The 17860-nt window shown below is 39.1% G+C and overlaps 1 protein-coding gene across 7 annotated transcripts in view; it reads right to left on the bottom strand.

The window, feature by feature from the left end:
* The window catches only part of ARID1B (AT-rich interaction domain 1B), a 412486-nt gene that overhangs the window by 285018 nt on the left and 109608 nt on the right, over window positions 1-17860 (bottom strand). The gene's annotated exons all lie outside the window — the stretch shown is intronic.

The raw sequence follows: 17860 nt of genomic DNA, 5'->3' as shown, positions 1-17860 counted from the left end.
ATCAGTCTTCTCCATTTCTAATTTACATGAGCCTAAAAAATCTTGAAATCATTGTTCAAACAAAAGTCCTTCCTCATTCAGTAAATACACCACTGATGATATTTTCTGATGTTCTTTCAAATGAGAAATCTATTGACATTTTTTCCCCCTAATTGAGAGAAAGAACAGGCGAGGAAAAGAAAAACAAGATATCAGGACGGCAAAAAGCACTCCTGGAATGAGAATGGTGAAGTCACTGTGAACACCACAATAGGGTCCATTTGAGAACTGCAAGAACATGATCCCCATAAGCACACATACTTAAGAACTCAGTCATCAGTCCCAGATATACACTTAAAAAACAAATTGACTACAGAATACTGAATGAGGAAAAGAAGAGAGTGAGGAGGAAAATATTAAACACTCTGCCTCTAAGACCAATTAGCACAGTAATTGGCAACATATTCAATGAAGTAAAAGGGAAAAAATGCAGAAAGCTAAAGTTCATATTCCTTTTGACCCGATCTAGATTATTTTCAAGCTGCTAGCAACGCTGACAAAACATTTGGCCACAATGGCTTACAAATGCCTCTCATTTCGCAGACCCCAAGTTAGTAGAACAGACAAGTTTGTATTGAAAACCATGCAACAGCACAGTTGAATTCTTTGCTTTTATTTATTTTACAGCTTGATATCTCATAATGAATGTATGTCCCTGACATAAGCCAAGCCAAAGAATTTCCATAAAATACAACTCCACATGCTAGAATACCATATACTACCACAACACATACCCTTCCGTTCAACACCCATATGTTTGATTTGATATCTAATACTGCATTTCACACAAGCATCTTTGCAGTTTGATTTGAAGCAGTTAGGGTAACACTTTGCCAGTGTTAAAATGACTGTAAAGCTCAGTCAACACAGCCAGCAACTCCCCTGTGAATTGCACTTTAATATGTTGACTTTCTGGTTTACAGAAACCCTTACACACAATATGGAAGTGTGTGTGTGTGGGGGGGGGTTCTATTTTCTAAGCAAGACAACAAGAGGACATATTGCAGGAGTCTCCTCACACTAGAGAAGCCATGAACTTACTAGATTCTTTTACTATCTATTCCAACTCCGAAAAGTGGGGAAGCAAGCCGGATGCAGGGGAGGCAGGTAGGCTGGGTGGGAGTGTAAGCAAATCTTCAATGGATCCATGGCAACAAGCTGCAGAACAGGGCAAACGTCAGAGGGGGAACCATCCAAAGCATCTGCTTGGGAGATTCCATCACTGTCTTCCACAATTAAAAACCTACCTGCTATCCTTTTAAATACATGGTCTAATTATTTGGTCTAATTATCCTTTTAAATACATGGTCTAATTATTCTAACTAACTGGCTAACTAACCTTCTGAGACCCTGGGATAACTGACAGGGCCTAGAGCCAATCAACTGCATTTGGTTTACTGTCCTTACGTGGGAGCCATGACAAAACAGAGGTGACTAAGTTCTAGTCTACCTAAAGAATCTCTGTACTAGAAACGTATGAAATCCGAATCCAAGCCCTCCTGTACCTCAGTTGTGTGAATATGATCAGTCACATAATGATATGCCTTACATCTCCATCTGCAAAACGGGGTTACCTCCTCTACTAATTCCTATTAATATTATAACCAGCGATATTATAATCCTATCTGGAATGCTACATAATAATTATTACTTATTAAACTAAGTTGTAGTGCTACCTCTACAACATTAATTGTTAACTAAGTGTTATCTTTAAAAAGCAATTTCTAAATATAATACACCTCAGCTGTCAGGAACTAATGTCAATTCTTTAATGGTCAATAATGTTTTTGCTTTCGTCAGTTTAGATGTAGGGCTTTCAAAGTTCTATTATATGATTTTCTGACATCTTAAACCAAACAATCATTATTAAGAAACATAAATGGAAGGGCGGAGCCATAATACATGGACTGCCCCAGAGCCTACTGCCGGAAGTTGTCTGCACAAACCCCAGAGAAACTGTGGTCTCGCACTGCCGGCTTCTCACACGGCATCAAGGCCTTCAGCCACACTGCTCCTCGCTCAGACCTCCATCTTTCACAGCATCTGCTGAGGACTGAGAAACCCACTACACTGTTATGAAGACCCAAAGGACTAAGCCATGAGGGAAGCATATGAGCTTTTATTGTCTCAAGTTTTGTGAAATCAATTTTGGCTACTAAGAGTCTTTTTGCTTCTCTCTTAGTTCTTAACCATATACAGGGTAAATAAGATTACCAAACTGTTGAATTCAACTGTTCAACAGTTACCAAATTGTTGAAATTTAACCAAGAGTTACTGAGTTTCAGGAACCAAGTGCTGAGAATTGAGGAAACAAAGCACTTCTGTCTCAGATACCACGCGTCCCCTAACCGGCCTAACCCACCATCATTTTCATGCCACTTCTGATTTGATTTTACCACAGGGGAGATTATTAGATTTCGTCAGTTACCCCTTTAATTATGTGTTCATGTGTTTACCGTTTGTCCTCATCACTAGACTACACACTCCTACACCCGTGGTATGCCTCCTGGAAGGGGGCCTGCCACTGAAATGTTTGTCGGATGAATAATGAATGTTGTTCAATGGATTATTAAATCAAGTTATTATTATATAAAACTTTAGTGCTCGCTTCGGCAGCACATATATTATATAAAACTTTAATGATGGAACACATTATAAAACTGAAATGACTTATACCATCCAAGTCTTTGATTCAGCTTCATCCAATAGACAAAAACCCCAAACCTCACGTTGACAGCAGCAGAGGACCCTCGGCTATTACCGGCTAACCCTCGAGGTCATTACTGCCCAGCCAACGCGCTAGACATTTATCACTAAACTAAACCAAATGGAAATCTCCAGAAAATGCCTAAGATCAGGGATTTTCTATTTGTTATGTAAAAATAAGAAAAACAAAAATTTCTCTCATTTCTAAATAAAGAGGATCTTCAAGTGGAACATGCACACACACAGTCACAAAATGTTTTATTCCAATTTTCAAAGAAATGTGAATGCTTTCAAACATTATCAGAAAGGGAAAGTATAGCTAAAAATGATTCATTCACTTTAAGTATTTATTTTATGAAACTACTCTGATAAAGGACATGAGTATTAACTTTCAAATCTCTGTGTCATGTTAAATGTGCAGAATTCCAGGCCCCATTTTTCATTTTACTTTACCTTGAACTCTTTGCTCATACTTCAACACTGAAGAAATGATCAGGTTTATATTCTCATCCTTTTCCTATCTAAAGAAGTTTGAGAAAGCAGTTTCTCCACTCAGTTTCAAGGTGCACTGCCTACAACCCAGCAATTCCCCTTGTGAATACATACCCATGAAACACTCACATGTGTCCCAGGAAGGATACTCCATCCAACACTATTTACAAGAGCCAGAAAGAGGAAGCAATCTAATTCCAACACAGTAAGTAAGTGGGAAAAATAGATTTTGCTAGAGTCATACGTGGAATTCTAACCATAAAGGGTACAGTTTAGTGGCATTAAGTAGAGTCACGTTGCTGTGCGACCATCACATCTATCCATCTTCAGAACCTCACCATCCCCAAATGAAATTCCATTTCCATTAAACAGTAACTCCCCATTCCTATCCCCCACCCCAGTCCCTGGGAACGACTATTCTGCTTTCTGTCCCCATGAATTTGGTTATTCCTTTTGAGTCGGGCTTATTTCACTTAGCCTCATGCCTTCAAGGTTCATCCATGTTCCAGCATGAATCAGAATTTCATTCCTTTCTAAGGCTAAAAATATTTCCATTTTAAGTATATACAATATTTTGTCCCATCATGGGCAATGGGTGGGTTGTTTCTACCTTTTGGTTATTGTGAATAATACTGCTACGAAAACAGGCATACAAATACCTGCTCAAGCCTTTTCTTTCACTTCTTTTGGACATATACCCAGCCCATAAGTGGAACGGCTGGATCATACGGTAGTTCTATGTTTAATTTTCTGAGAAACCGCCATACTGTTTTTCACAGCAGCAATACCATTTTTTAATTCCTGCCAGCTGTGCACAAGGGTTCTAATTTCTCCACATCCTTGACAACACCTGCTATTTTCTGTTTGTTTTTGTAATAGCCATCCTAATGGGTGTGAAGTGGTGTCACACTCATTATGGGTTTGATTTTCATTTCCCTAATGATTAGTGATTTGAGCAGCTTTTGCATGCTTATCAGTCATTTGTTTATCTTACTTGGAAAAATGTATTAAAGTCTTTTGCCCATTTTTTGATTGGGTTGTTAGGTTTTTGTTGTTGAGTTGTAGGAATGCTTTATATATTCTGTGTATTAATCCCTTATATGATTTGCAAATATTTTCTCCTCTTTTGTGGGTGGCCTTTTTGTTCTCGTGATAGTGTCCTTTGATGCACAAAAGTTTTCAATTTTGATATACTCCAATTTATCTATCTTTTCTTTTGCTGTCTGCGCATTTGGTTTCCATGTCCAATAATCACCGCCAAATTTAACGTCATCAAGCTTTCCCCTAGGTTTTCTTCTAAGAGCTTTAGAGCTTTAGCGCTTATGTTTTTAGGTCTGACCCATTTTGAGTTAATTTTTGCACATAGTGTAAGGTAAGGGTCCAACTTCCTTCTTTTGAAAGACCTGTTGTTCTTACTCTAGTATATAATTTTCGTATCAGCTTCAGATCCTTTTGTTCTAAGAACAGTTTGGTTTGGTATCTACACTTCCCTCTAGAACTATATTAAACGAATACAACACACATTCAACGAACTGTATAATCTGTTTATATGAAGTTCAAAAACAAAATTTATAGCAAAACTAATTTATAGTGATAGTAATCAAAACAGTGCTTGTGGGATATGGGGGCTGGTGAGAAAGAGGGGTGAGGAAACTTCCGGGGTGATGAAAATATTCTGTATCTTAACTGGGATGGTTGGTTCATAGGTGTACCTTAGTTGTCAAAACTCATCGAACTGTACACTTAAGGTCTGAGCATTTCATTGTATGTATATTATAACTTTAAAAGTATGTATATACACTTAACAACGAAGAAGGTATCTAAACTTTTGACCTCACGTTTTTTCTAATGTATTTATGTCAAACCATTCTGGCCTTACTTAAACCTAGATGTAAGTTTCCTATTTGATAATAAAATAGTAACTGTTTCTAGGAGCTTAACAGGGAGTTTTCATACTTTCAATTTACATAATTCCAAAATATTACACAGCAATTAATACTGAAACAATCATAATGAGTATGTAAATTCAAATATTTAACGCAAGTCACAATATGTATAGGAACGATATCCCTTCAACCCAGAATTCTGCTTTTGGGAATTTACCTTAAGGAAAAATATAAAACAAGTGTGCGAAGATATGTGTAGCAAGGAGGTCACTGCACGCCCCTGATACCACCCCCACTCAAAAACAGGGAAGCAGCCTAAATGGTTAAATGTGCCTCCACAGAGACTGGTTTAAAAGGGGAGGGTAATGATATTCTATTCAATAAAATATCACAGAGTCATTAAAATGAATGATTCTAATTGTAGATAATATGTATTGAATAGCAAGAAAGTCTGTCCCTGGATTTTTGAGGTGGGACTTAAGGGGTAGCAGGTTACAAAACCATATATATATTTTTTTAATATGAAAATCTGTATATGTGTGGTGAGTAAAGAATTAATAGCCCAGAAGAATATACATCAAATGTTATGTATCATTTCTTAAACCAACTCTGAGTTTTTCATGAATCTAAAACTAAATGCAATTTATTTTGGATTAATTATTGCTGTCTTTCTAAGAATTATCAAAAAGTATATTATAACAATTTATATTTCACAGCAGAAAGCTTCCTAATTTTTATTTGTTTGTTTTCCATCATAAATGTGAGTCCTTCCAGATAAATTCTACAAAAAAAGGAAGGCAAAAAGCATAGGAAAAATGAGTTCACAACAGCTACATTTTAGTCACTACTGTGGCATATTCTGCTGGCTTCTGATTTTACAGAAAGAGTAAATGCTATTTTTCATGCATAAGAGACAGACTGAAAATTCCCCACAGCAAGGAATTCAGATGCTAAGTCTATGTGTGGCTGAACCAACTGCAGGAGGAAATTTTATTATGTCAACATGTCCAGTCAAAAATAATGTGTTAGAAGGTAATAAATAAAGTTTACAAGGTCAAAATCCTACAAATGCTCCACAATCTATAGTCCCTCAAGCTAAGTTCCCAACTGAGACTTTTAAACAATTTAGGTGCTTTTTAAATTCACTTTCTTATTTTAAAAAGAGAAATAAATCTTGTCCTTAAGCTTGTCTAAGGGGGGAAAAAATACTCCGTAACTTCCTGAAATTACTCCTTCATGCTTGAAAACAATCAACGAATGTATACTGAGTGCTTACTGCATGCACTGTATAGTAAAGCCCTAAGTTCCTTCAAATTTTGTCCAGCTTCCCTTGAGTAACAGAAAAAAGACACCGTGGGCTTGGAGGAGTCAGCAAAGAAGTCAAGGGTCAAGCAGTGTCTAAACTCCAGAACAGGCTTGATGACCAACCACGCAAACAAGCTAGTTACTCAGCTCTCGTTGCTACGGAGCCCACTTCCACTTTTGTCTATGCCCTTGTACCTAACAGATAACTTCCGGGCCATAAACACTGCTGTTGTTTAACAGACTGAAAAAAAACCAACATATCTGGGCTACTTTAGCCCACTCCCTTAGCTTAAAACTTTTTTTTAATTCACATCAGAAAATAGCTTTACTTTTTGATTTGTGAAACTAAATTAAAAAGTTCTCATTTGTCATCAGCAATAAATTTTTTCTCATGACAAATTTTGCTTTCTAAAACTTCCTTATCAGGTACACACTTTACGTTTATAAGATCATAAACAGTGAAAATAATATATATATAATCTCTCTTGGATTTCTTTATAATTATTAATTGCCTACAAAATTTCACTGCTTATTCTAAGTCCAACTGCTCTATATTTAGCAAATCACAGCTTAAGCGAATACTATGTCAGACCAATGTTCTGCAGAGTGAATACGCTACATGGCTGTGGGAACTAAATGGTAGTGCCTTTCATGACCTCAATTTCCAGAAGTTGGCAATATGTCCTGAACAGCCTTTATTTCCTCTTCATAATCACTGTCATTCTATTACCCACAAATTTATTTATACCCTTTTCAAATTAATTTATATTTCTAGTCTCTTGAGGGTAACAAGTTCTGGAACATTACTATCCATTTTGTAAAGTGGTACATCCTTTAGTTTCCATAAAATTAACTCCAAATTTCAAGGAGTGCCCCCTAATGCTAGTACATGGAACTTGATTGACAAATGCATGGTCAATCAATGCCAGCCAAAGCCTTTATTGTACCAGATCAGAGATTCCTTGTCAACTGCTTTCTGCCCCCCCTCAGTCCCTTGATTATTTTCACTGCCTTATCTAAACTGCTTTCACTGTTAGTCTTTATTGTGGAATAGCAGCTAAAATTGCATAAGTGATTCCAAAGGCACAGCAACCGTGGCTGTACACAAAAGTAAAATCACTTCTCTACTTACTTTTAAAAAGAAACCTCTAGTACACATTTCGTATTCGCCTCTACCTCTTAACTACAGATGTTTTCACCTTTTTTTCCAGGTCAGCCAATTAGAGGAGATTTTAAGTATTCATAAAATGCAGGCATTCACTGGCAGTAAAATGCTTCCTCTCATTTACAACCAGTGTTGAACGAAAGTCTTGCTGTACACAAAATTAACACACAAGTGTATAATTGTAGTTTTATGCTCAAGTGCCCTAATTATGCACTTTAAAACACTTTCTTCCCAAGGATCCATCGAAGGCATTTGGTATCACAGATCTATGAGGTCTACAGTGCACTTCTTTGACAAAAGAGAAGCATAACAAGAAAAAACCCTGCAGCTTCGGAAAGAAAGTATGCATGCAAGGTACATGATGATAAATCTCATTCTAAAAATTTTAGCTAGAAAAAGAGCATATTTCCAATGTGTATGAATGGGTGAGGGGTCTACTACCTAAGAGTAAAAGATGAATTCTTACTACCTGTTCTTGAAGCAACCAGAACCAGCATACCAAAGCCAAGTGGTCTAAAATCTTTCATAAATCAACATGGGGAGAAAAATTCACCTATGAGTCTGTGAGCCTTACTAATATAATAATACAAGCAGGAAAAAAACTTAATAGTAAAAGGAGCCTTGCTCATTTCTAACGCAGAAGCTTTGACATCTAGGTTACTAGTATTTACATTTAAAACAAAATGAAAAATAAGTATTTTCCATACCAAACACACGCAGTCATTTTTCAATTAGAGAATCATAACTATGGAAAGGCATCAACATGGTTTGCATGAAGCCCTACTTCTGTGGAGCTCACGGTATGTACAGAAAGAAAAGAAGGGCTCTGATGGCCATCTATAGAAATAAATAGGTCAACTCTGCTACAGAAGCAACATTTTCTTAGAAAAAGTGACTTAAAAATAAAAACATTTTTTAAAAAGGAAGGAAGGAAAGAGGGAGGGAGGAAGAAAAGGCCTGAGCTGCCTCACAGGGACTCAGTTGTCTCCATTCAAGAAAGCACTTTACCAAGAAACCAGGCACGTGATGTTGTATGTAATGAATACATCTCACTGAAAAGCAACTTGGAGTTTCCATCTTTCTTGTTATATTACTGGCCAAACTGCAACAGGTAGTTGTAACTGGTGAATATAACCTTTGAGTTGTTTCAATTTTTAAAAATATATATAAAAAGATTACAAAATCAAAAGTCAAAACAGTACAACAGTACCTCACACACATATTAGAATAGCAGTTTTCTAATAGGACTTTAAGTGTGAGGCTACAGTACGTTCATGTTTTTAAAAACCACCCACTTGGCTACTCACACGTGGTAAGAACACTGTTGTTTACTACAGGTAAAAAATGGAAAATACTCAGCAGTGCAACTGATGGGAACTTCTTGCCTAGCTGCCCTTCTGGCCAGATTTCATAAAGCACAGAAAGGAGGCCAAGAGCTTTGCCAACTCTCCCACATAAACCCAGCTGCCAAAATGGACGTGCCGAAAGGGCGTTTCAGAGAATTTTGAAGAGATAACCTTTGCTGAGGCTGCAGGGTCAACTCTGTAACCGCATGACTGGAACATGTGCAGTGAATGCTAGACTGAAAAGACTGTTCTACTGCAGATAACTATGGAGTGGGGGAAAACAGAGAAAACAGGGATTTACCAGAATCAGGCTAGAATTTTAAACCAGCCAATGGAGAGACAAGCAACTGGTATCTTCTATGGAGGGGAACTTGATGGTGGGGGGACATGAGGAGAGAGACCGTTCACAGCAGGATCTTTCTACCTTGGGGATTTTATACCATGCATTTAAACTCCGTGTGTGTGCGCGCGCACGCGCGCGAGTGTGTGTGTGAGATTTGTTAATGCAGTTTTGAAGTTGTTTCTTTTTTCTTTTTTTAATTAAAGAGTCAAAGCGGGGAACTATGTGATTACACTTTTCCAAGAGTAAAGTTCATCCATGGAGGGTAAGGGGGCTAGTTGCTTCTATATCCTCTCTCTCCTGCTCACAAAAAAAAAGAGAGAGGGAGGGAGGGAGGGAATGATTTTAGTAACTGAGTTTATAAAAATGTGAGTAAAGAAACCACCAAGCCCCTCAAAAATGGATATTTCAAAAACTATATTGTGTTAAAATGTGATCCTTTAAAAATATACAGTCTAAGTATTCTATAAGATACCTTTTCAAGGAGAAACTTGTACTCATTTATCTATCCACCCCTAAACGTAAATAATGTATATGGTGAAAACTGTATGAATGAAGAAAAGTAATAGCGATGGTAATGCAAAAGGGTCAGACTTCTCCATGTAACACGGCCAAAACCCAGACCTGGCTTCCTCTGAGACTTTGAGAATTCAGTAGACGGAAGAATCTAAGAATAGACAGTCCCGGGGGACGAACCAGTATGGGGACCTTTACCGGCATCCCCCCTGAGTAGAGGCACTGACACTGGCTCGGAGGGTGGGGAGACAGCTGCAGGCTTTGTCCTGTGCCACCCAGGGACACAACAGCCTTCAAATTACCATAATTAGCTGGTCATTTTATTTTTTGCCCTTTCAGAATGAACTCATAACAAATAATGAGGAGTGAAAATAAAGGAGTCCTTTTGCACTGGGAGGTGTTCCTACCACCACTAACCCACCCTCTCTCACAAATCAGTGATATCTCTCCTGAACCCCACCTGCAAAGGTAAGACTAAAGGAAATATACATGCACATTAGTGGCTGAAAAACTGACTCCTTGCATTTTATTCCCTGGATCATAGTCTGAGTTGGGGGGCCGGGTGGAAATGCTCAAAAATACATGCAACACACACAATCACATGTTTGGATCAATAAGCTATTGTTTTAAACTCACACTCATTCCCCCATCCTCAGAAGGCTAAGCCTAATTACACTTTATTGTAAATTATTTTATCATGCACTATTAGAACTGGTAGAGATTTCAGAGATCACTGGTTCAACCCTGTCCTTATTAAGATCAAGAAGGTAGGGTCAAGGGTTAGGAAACCTGCACAATTTCACCCAGCTGGAGTCTCAATCGGAATTCAACTCTCTGCGCACACCTCCTCCCCACCCAGGGCTCATTCCACTCTCCCAGGGTGCTCAGTCATTGAATGGAAGGACTGGGGAGTAGCATGTTAAGCTAAGCATGGAAGACACTCAGGCTGGGACAGGAAGAGCAAAGGACACTCTGGACACCCTGCTCTGTTCTAGCAGAGAGCAGTCTAAGAACAGACAAGAGTATTGGGGAGCTCAAAGAACCTAAGGGAAGCAGCTGGAGTGGGAAGGGGTTGAAAAAAGGGAGCTCGGTGAGTAAAAACACAATGGCTACAAATGAGAAATATACACACATTTTTTTAAGTTTTAAACACTGAAATTAGAAAGGATTAAGATATAAAATTTCTACCAACACAGATATCATATACTCAAGGCAAAAGAGAGGAGGCAGGGAGGCCCTTCATTTTTAGTCATTGGGCACATAAATTTAACCTATATGATAAATTTGTGATATTGGGTAATAGTTTAAAGAGGAGTTTCATTTTGAGGTTGAGACAGTATGAGGAAATGATGCTTCAGATAAAAATATCAAAGCCCTTGAAGTATAAATATATTTCAAAGCAAATGTTTATATAAGAAGGGAAAATCATTTAATTATTTCCCTTGAGATCTGTAATTTTTTTTTATTTCATCAGATGGAACACACGTGCCAAATAGTCCCAAAAGATTGGTCAGGAAAAAATATAGGATGTTGATATTTTAAAATCATTAACAGAAAGACACTTGGGGGTGGACAGAGGAAGCTTTACCTAATGTAGAATTATCAACAAATTAAATGTTTCACTTCTTTCTCTACCGTCTCTTCTATTTATATTTAATAATTTATTTTAAATCATTAAAATTAGACATTCTATAACCCATTCATTTTGAAACACAACAAATAATCAACATTATAATTATCCCTCACAAAACTATACTTGAACACAGATGTGTTCTCAGACTGTCCATTCTAAGCACCTCTGCGGGGAAGTCAGTAGACTTTGGGATAATACAAAAGTCATTTAACTATTTTCCTAAAACATGAAGGGGTACAAAATAATTGTCCTAAGATACAGTCCTCCAATCCAATGGCAAATAAAGATAACAGGGTCAAAATGTTTCTCATTAGACCATATTCTAATCCTACTTTAACTACAAAAAACCAATTTCTTCATTATCTTTAGAAGGAAAAAGCCAGACTTCAAACAGTATACCAAAATAATTTTCATTTTAATAAATCCTTTAAATTTAAAAGATGCATTATACATATTATTGGGGGAGGGGGATGATTTCCAACTATTCATCTGACATATTTAGTTTCCCTTCAAGAACGTTGCTTACAAGACCAGTGGAGGTCCATCAGAGTAGCAAGGTTAACACTGAGGTCACGAAGTCTCCCCGAATCAAGACCAGGTATGAGGAATTAGTGAAGAATGGTCATTTTCTAACCAGAGATATTACATTCAATAATCATCACAATCACTTAAAACCTATAGCTATTTCTTACTGCCAGAGAAAAGAAGTAACAACACTAGTATCTAGCCATTTGGTGTTTCCTAAAATCTCTTTCCAATATCCTGCACTCCCCAGACTGGTGGGAGCCTAATGAATCGAGAAATCCCTGCCACCCCCTTCGCAGACTATGATTTCCCCACACGTCCCAGACGAATCCATTGTTAGGGTCTGGGCGTGCCATCCTGAACAGGTCCTAATGCTCCTGAATGAAACTCTCCATGTGCAGGACAGCCTCCAGGTGGGGCGCCTTCACTGCAGGCTTCTTCAGGGGGCTTCTGCTGGGACACAGGCTGCTTAGCTGGCCACGCCCTGACGTGGAGCTGATGTGGAGGGTAAGTGACCTGCCCTGCAACTGGTAAATCAAGTAACTGTGCTTTCAATTTTCCATCAAGTTGTCCTGCAAATAGGCCATATTCTAATTCTACTTTATCTCAACTGTAAAAAAAAAAAATCTTAAACTTCCATTAGAAAGAAAAGGGGTGAGGAATCAAAGGTGCTAAAAATACTGAAGGGTAAGCAGAGCAACGGCTTTCAAATGTTTTGATTCCAAATCAAAAGAAGAATTACGTTTTCTATCACAACCTTGAACACACATGACATCCTTACTACATGTGATGCATTCATATTTTGTTTATATTCAAATTCCCTTTTTAAAAATTTCCGGTTGCAGCTTAATACACTGCTTTCATGCTCCCACTAACAGATTACAATGAATAGTTTAAAAAACACTGCACTCAAGGATGATTTCTTTCAGAGCATCTCAGGGAAAGCTGTTCCAAGTGATATTGTATCAGAATCAATCAGGGTCCATGGATATGACCTGCAGCTGCCATCGATACCCGATGCCACTGCCAGAGAACAAAACCACTGCTGATTTGACCTGAGTAGGTTGAACACCTGGAGCGGTTCAACAGGAGACAACCAGCAAAGAGAGAGAAGGCAAACTCCAACAGCGCAGGGTAACAAGCCACCCATGGCGCCTACTGCTCAGAGAGGAGGAGACAGCAGCTCCTGGAAGGAATCAGGAGTCACAGCAAGAACGGGCGAAGGAGAGACAGGAGGCTGAGCAGAGAATCTGGAGAATGAGGGCGTGCCATGTTGAACAACAGGCCAGTGCCAGAGATGGTACATATCAAACGTATTACCGCTGGAGGAAAGAAATGAGATTAAAAGCATGGAATGGATTGAATTCCAGAGGAGGCGAAGAAAGGAAAATGAGTAAATTTTTAAATATAAAGAGTAAAGAGAAAGGGCTATGACTTCTTTTGATTTTCCACATAGATCCCAAAAGAAGAAACGTAAAACCTCATAGGGACAAGGCAATATATTTGTCTACGGGTGGGGAGGGCAGGGAGGACCTTAACTGTGGAAATCCTGACCACTGCGTCCCTGGGGCAATTGAGGCTCCCTAGCAATAAGTGTTTTGTCAGGTTTACATGAATATTCAGGCAAATAATCTCTCTGGGAGAAATACCTGGAAAAAAATTGTAACCATGGGACTTCCCTGGTGGCGCAGTGGTTAAGAATCCGCCTGCCAGTGCAGGGGACACAGGTTCGAGCCGTGGTCTGGGAAGATCCCACATGCCATGGAGCAACTAAGCCCGACAGCCACAACTACTGAGTCTGCGCTCTACAGCCCACGAGCCACAACTACTGAGCCTGCACTCTAGAGCCCGAGTGCCACAACTACTGAGCCCACGAGCCACAACTACTGAAGCCCACACGCCTAGAGCCCCTGCTCCGCAACAAGAGAAGCCACCGCAATGAGAAGCTCGTGCACTGCAACGAAGAGTAGCCCCTGCTTGCCGCAACTAGAGAAAGCCTGAGCACAGCAATGAAGACCCAACACAGACAAAAATAAATTAATTAAAAATAAAATAAATTTTAAAAAAATTATGACTATGACCACCTGAAATTTGCAGTGATGCTCCTAAGAAGAATAAGGGTAGTTAACATATAATCGAAAAAGTGAATGTTCACAAGAAAGACTATTATAGGTAGAGAGGCACTGGGTAAGACGCTACAAGAACAGGGAGCCTGAAGGTGTCTCACAAATGCTCCCTGGACAACCAACACTGGAAAACAGAAGAAACTGAAGGCAGTTGTATCCACTGAGTTTGCACCTTTAGAAAATACAGAAATCAAGCTATGGAACTCTCCCTCTTGTCACGTTTCCCTTGTACTCTTTTATCATAACCTTACTTTGTTCTCTACCCCGAGACCTCAATATGAAATCCCCTATACCACAAATTAGAGTGTAAGACTAATCAGCTCTGATTCTTTTCTCCAAACAACTGACTACAGTAACTACCAGAAAGATGTCATCATAAAAATTGTTCATTGCTATCAGCTAACCACCCCCCCAATTCATGACAATATCGATACTTCATATGTACAAAGCGCTTTTAAACTTCTTTCACACAGATGATCTCATTTAACTCTGTGATAATTCTATGAAAAAGGGTAGAGTTAGTCTCCTTTCACAGAGAACCTTCTCTGTGAAGGTTCTAAGAGTATGTGGCCAATTGGTGACAGAATCAGTGATAGATGGCTGGTCTCCAGATTCAAGCAGACTGCAGTGTTGAAAGAGAAAGATATGGCAAGCCTCCCTTAAAGTCGGTATCTGTGCTTTGTTTTCACAGATGGATTTTGAACTTCTCTATACATTCCATTATATCACATGTACTGATTCAACATTTTAATAAGCAATAAAGTACCAAAAGAATCATCCTAGTCTCTATAGAAGACAGAAATACGAATAAGACTAAATCCCTGCACACAGCAGCTTACAAGCAGAAAAGAGAGGTAATACATGTTTACAGTTCAGAATAAACAGGAAGATTTTGAGCAGTAACAGAAGGACAGGAGAGAAGGAAGCAGGTAAATTCCACTTGAAGAGTTGCGGAAACGAGTCCTAGAGCGTTAGGAAATGCTGCTCAGACCAGAAGTACTGGCCCTAGGCCTGGAGGGAAGACTTGACTCTCAACTGGCAGAGAAGAGAACAAAGAGGAATCCCTGTTGAGTAACAGAAACCCAGGTGGGGAAGACAGGAACACATTAAGGGTATGAGGAATAAACAGTTCAGTGCAGTGTGAGGTAATGATAGAGAAGAATTTTGATTAATGCCCAGGCCACATTATGCACACTGCAGATGCTTAAACAAAGAAACAAACAAACCAAAAAAAAAAACAAAAAAACCCAACACTGGCTGTATGAATGGTTGACTCTGTAATAAATTAGTACATTTCATTTTAAAACATAAACTTATGAGTTACCACCCAAGATAATGACTTACAGTTAACTCTCAAATATCAATTGCGAATTGTCCTTGGAAAAATTTTAAGCCCATTAAGGCTTTCCGCCTTGTCACAGACACCTTTAGGACGCCTCCTTACATTACTGGCCAAGAACACATCTTTTTCATGGCAACCCAAATAAGCCATTGGTAAGGAGGTAAACTTTCTGCTCTCTGAAATCAAATATTGCATTCCAAAACCATGCAATAATTTTTAAAGAATACCTACCATTTGGAAAGTATTGCTGTAATTGTTCCCCTTTAATCAACATGAACAAACACTGAGCATGCCCCAATGGGTACTACTTAGACTAAAATTCCAATAATGGGTGATGAAAGTAGTCAAATACTGAGGTCCACAAACCCATGCAATCCTCAGACTCCCTGAAAAGTGAGTGATGCAGAGCTGAAGACAATGTATCACATGTGCACACAGTAAGAGAAAGCACCTGCATACGGTATAGGTGACACTACCTATATACATACATATGTGTTTATTTGAAAAATAAAACTACTAAAAATTATCTAACTTCTTCCAATTTCTTTTGGCATATCATGAATTTCGAATCCGATACATCCAAATTTTCAAATACCATATATCAGACCTCAATCTGGGTCCAGGTAAACAACTACAGGGTTACCCTGGTACTAAATAACTGAAATCGGCCTGCGGCGGTCACAGGAGGGCCCACAGAGAGGCTGTTCCAGACCTCACAGCCAAGGTGAGGGTTGGGAGGGAGGCGAGAGGGGAGCAGTTGGGCGTTAGGGGTGGCTCACTTGGGCCCAGTTACAAGTTAGTCACCTGGTAGAGCTGTGGAAAGTCCGGCAGGCCCAGGGCATCACACTGCAACAGTGCAGCTGCACAGACACACGGGCTCCTGCATTTTAAATCCCTTCTAACCTCTACCAAGCCAACAAGACCTCCTCTATCTATCTATCAAGCTTCCAAATTCTTCTCTTTGGCCTTTTTCTCTACATTAGAAATATGAGAAAACAACCACACAAACTGTTGTCAAAGTAAAATCTGTTTCCTGAACAAAATTTACAAGTATCTTCTAAAATAATAAAAGCTTAGTAACTACCATCCGCCAAAAGCCATCAGTATTTTTTCTTATGCAAATTTTACATAAGATATTTATTAAATAATTACAAAATTTTCTTATTCTATATAAAGCATTATGTTTGACAATTTAAACACTACACCAACTTATCAACTCCCCTGCAAAGGCTCTGGAGTAAGCTTCTAACACAATCATATGACATTCTCCCTGGTTTTCTCCCATTATCCTTCATTACCAGCAGTCCAGTTTCTACCCCCTCCCTTCTCTCTCCAATCACATCCCTCTTTCCCTCTGACTCTCCTGACTAATGACAGGGTTATTCTTCACTTTATGATGTCCCCCTCCCCAGAAAATATACTTCTTCTAATTCCCAGACTTGCCGTCGCAGCCTCCTCTCCCCTTGGCGACAATAACCTGCACTCTCTTACCACCTGGCCCCCACCTCACGCCTCAAATACACCAAGGGGGACCTTCCAATGTTGGAAGGGTTCTTCCACTCTGGTGATACTTTGCCATCTCCTGATGCAGAGAGGGTTTGAGATTTTTGTTATTGCTGTTTTTGCTTTGTTTTCCTCCCATCATTGTGAAAGAGTTGACTCAGCTTTTCCCGCAAGATATGAGAGATTCCCTAGTCTAAAACACAGGAACGTTAAGCTTAACATATATACCCTCCACCTCGCATGCGTATACATGCGTGTGTCAAGTTAATATCTTAACTCACAGCAAGAATCGATGTCCTACTTTATAAGAAACAGTAAGATACAAACCCTCTGTCCCTATAACAGAAAAATTACCTAATATTCTTAAAATTCCTAAGAATTTAAGAAGTGTTTAATATGATGTAAGCAGAAGTATTTAATATGATATGAAAAAAATCAACTTGAACACTTCTCATACTACTTGTTTTGAGGTAGTCATTCCCCAAATATATTTGCCAATGTTATAATCCTTTAAAGTGCTCATCCACCTGGCTTCTACAGCAATCCACAAAAGGAAGCAAATACACGATTCACAGAGAGGAAAAAGAGTGTGAAGGCTTAACGTGCTGTACTCTCATCTGCCAGGGTGCACAGGTGTGGGCACAGCCACAGAAGTGCCTGTGAATTCCACTGGCCTGATGAACAGATACAGTGTTCATAATTTCTCCTGCTGTACTCCACAGCCAAGGGTTTGCCAGGCCAATGCCACAGTCCAGGTTCCATTTGGATGACATATGGCTTCAGTCAACCAGAGAGATGTTACAACACTGAACAACACAAGCAGACAGAACGAGGATACAAAATGCTAAACTGGCCCTCGCAGAACCAGATAAGCGCGCACTGCTGTCCTCGGAAGAGGCTCCGTGTGAGCGTGCACGTGTGAACACACCTTCCTGA

This window comes from Stenella coeruleoalba (assembly GCF_951394435.1).
Source record: "Stenella coeruleoalba genome assembly, chromosome: 12".
Taxonomy (NCBI): domain Eukaryota; kingdom Metazoa; phylum Chordata; class Mammalia; order Artiodactyla; family Delphinidae; genus Stenella; species Stenella coeruleoalba.
The sequence above is the reverse complement of the archived record's forward strand: the minus strand, read 5'-3'. Positions and strand labels throughout refer to the sequence as shown.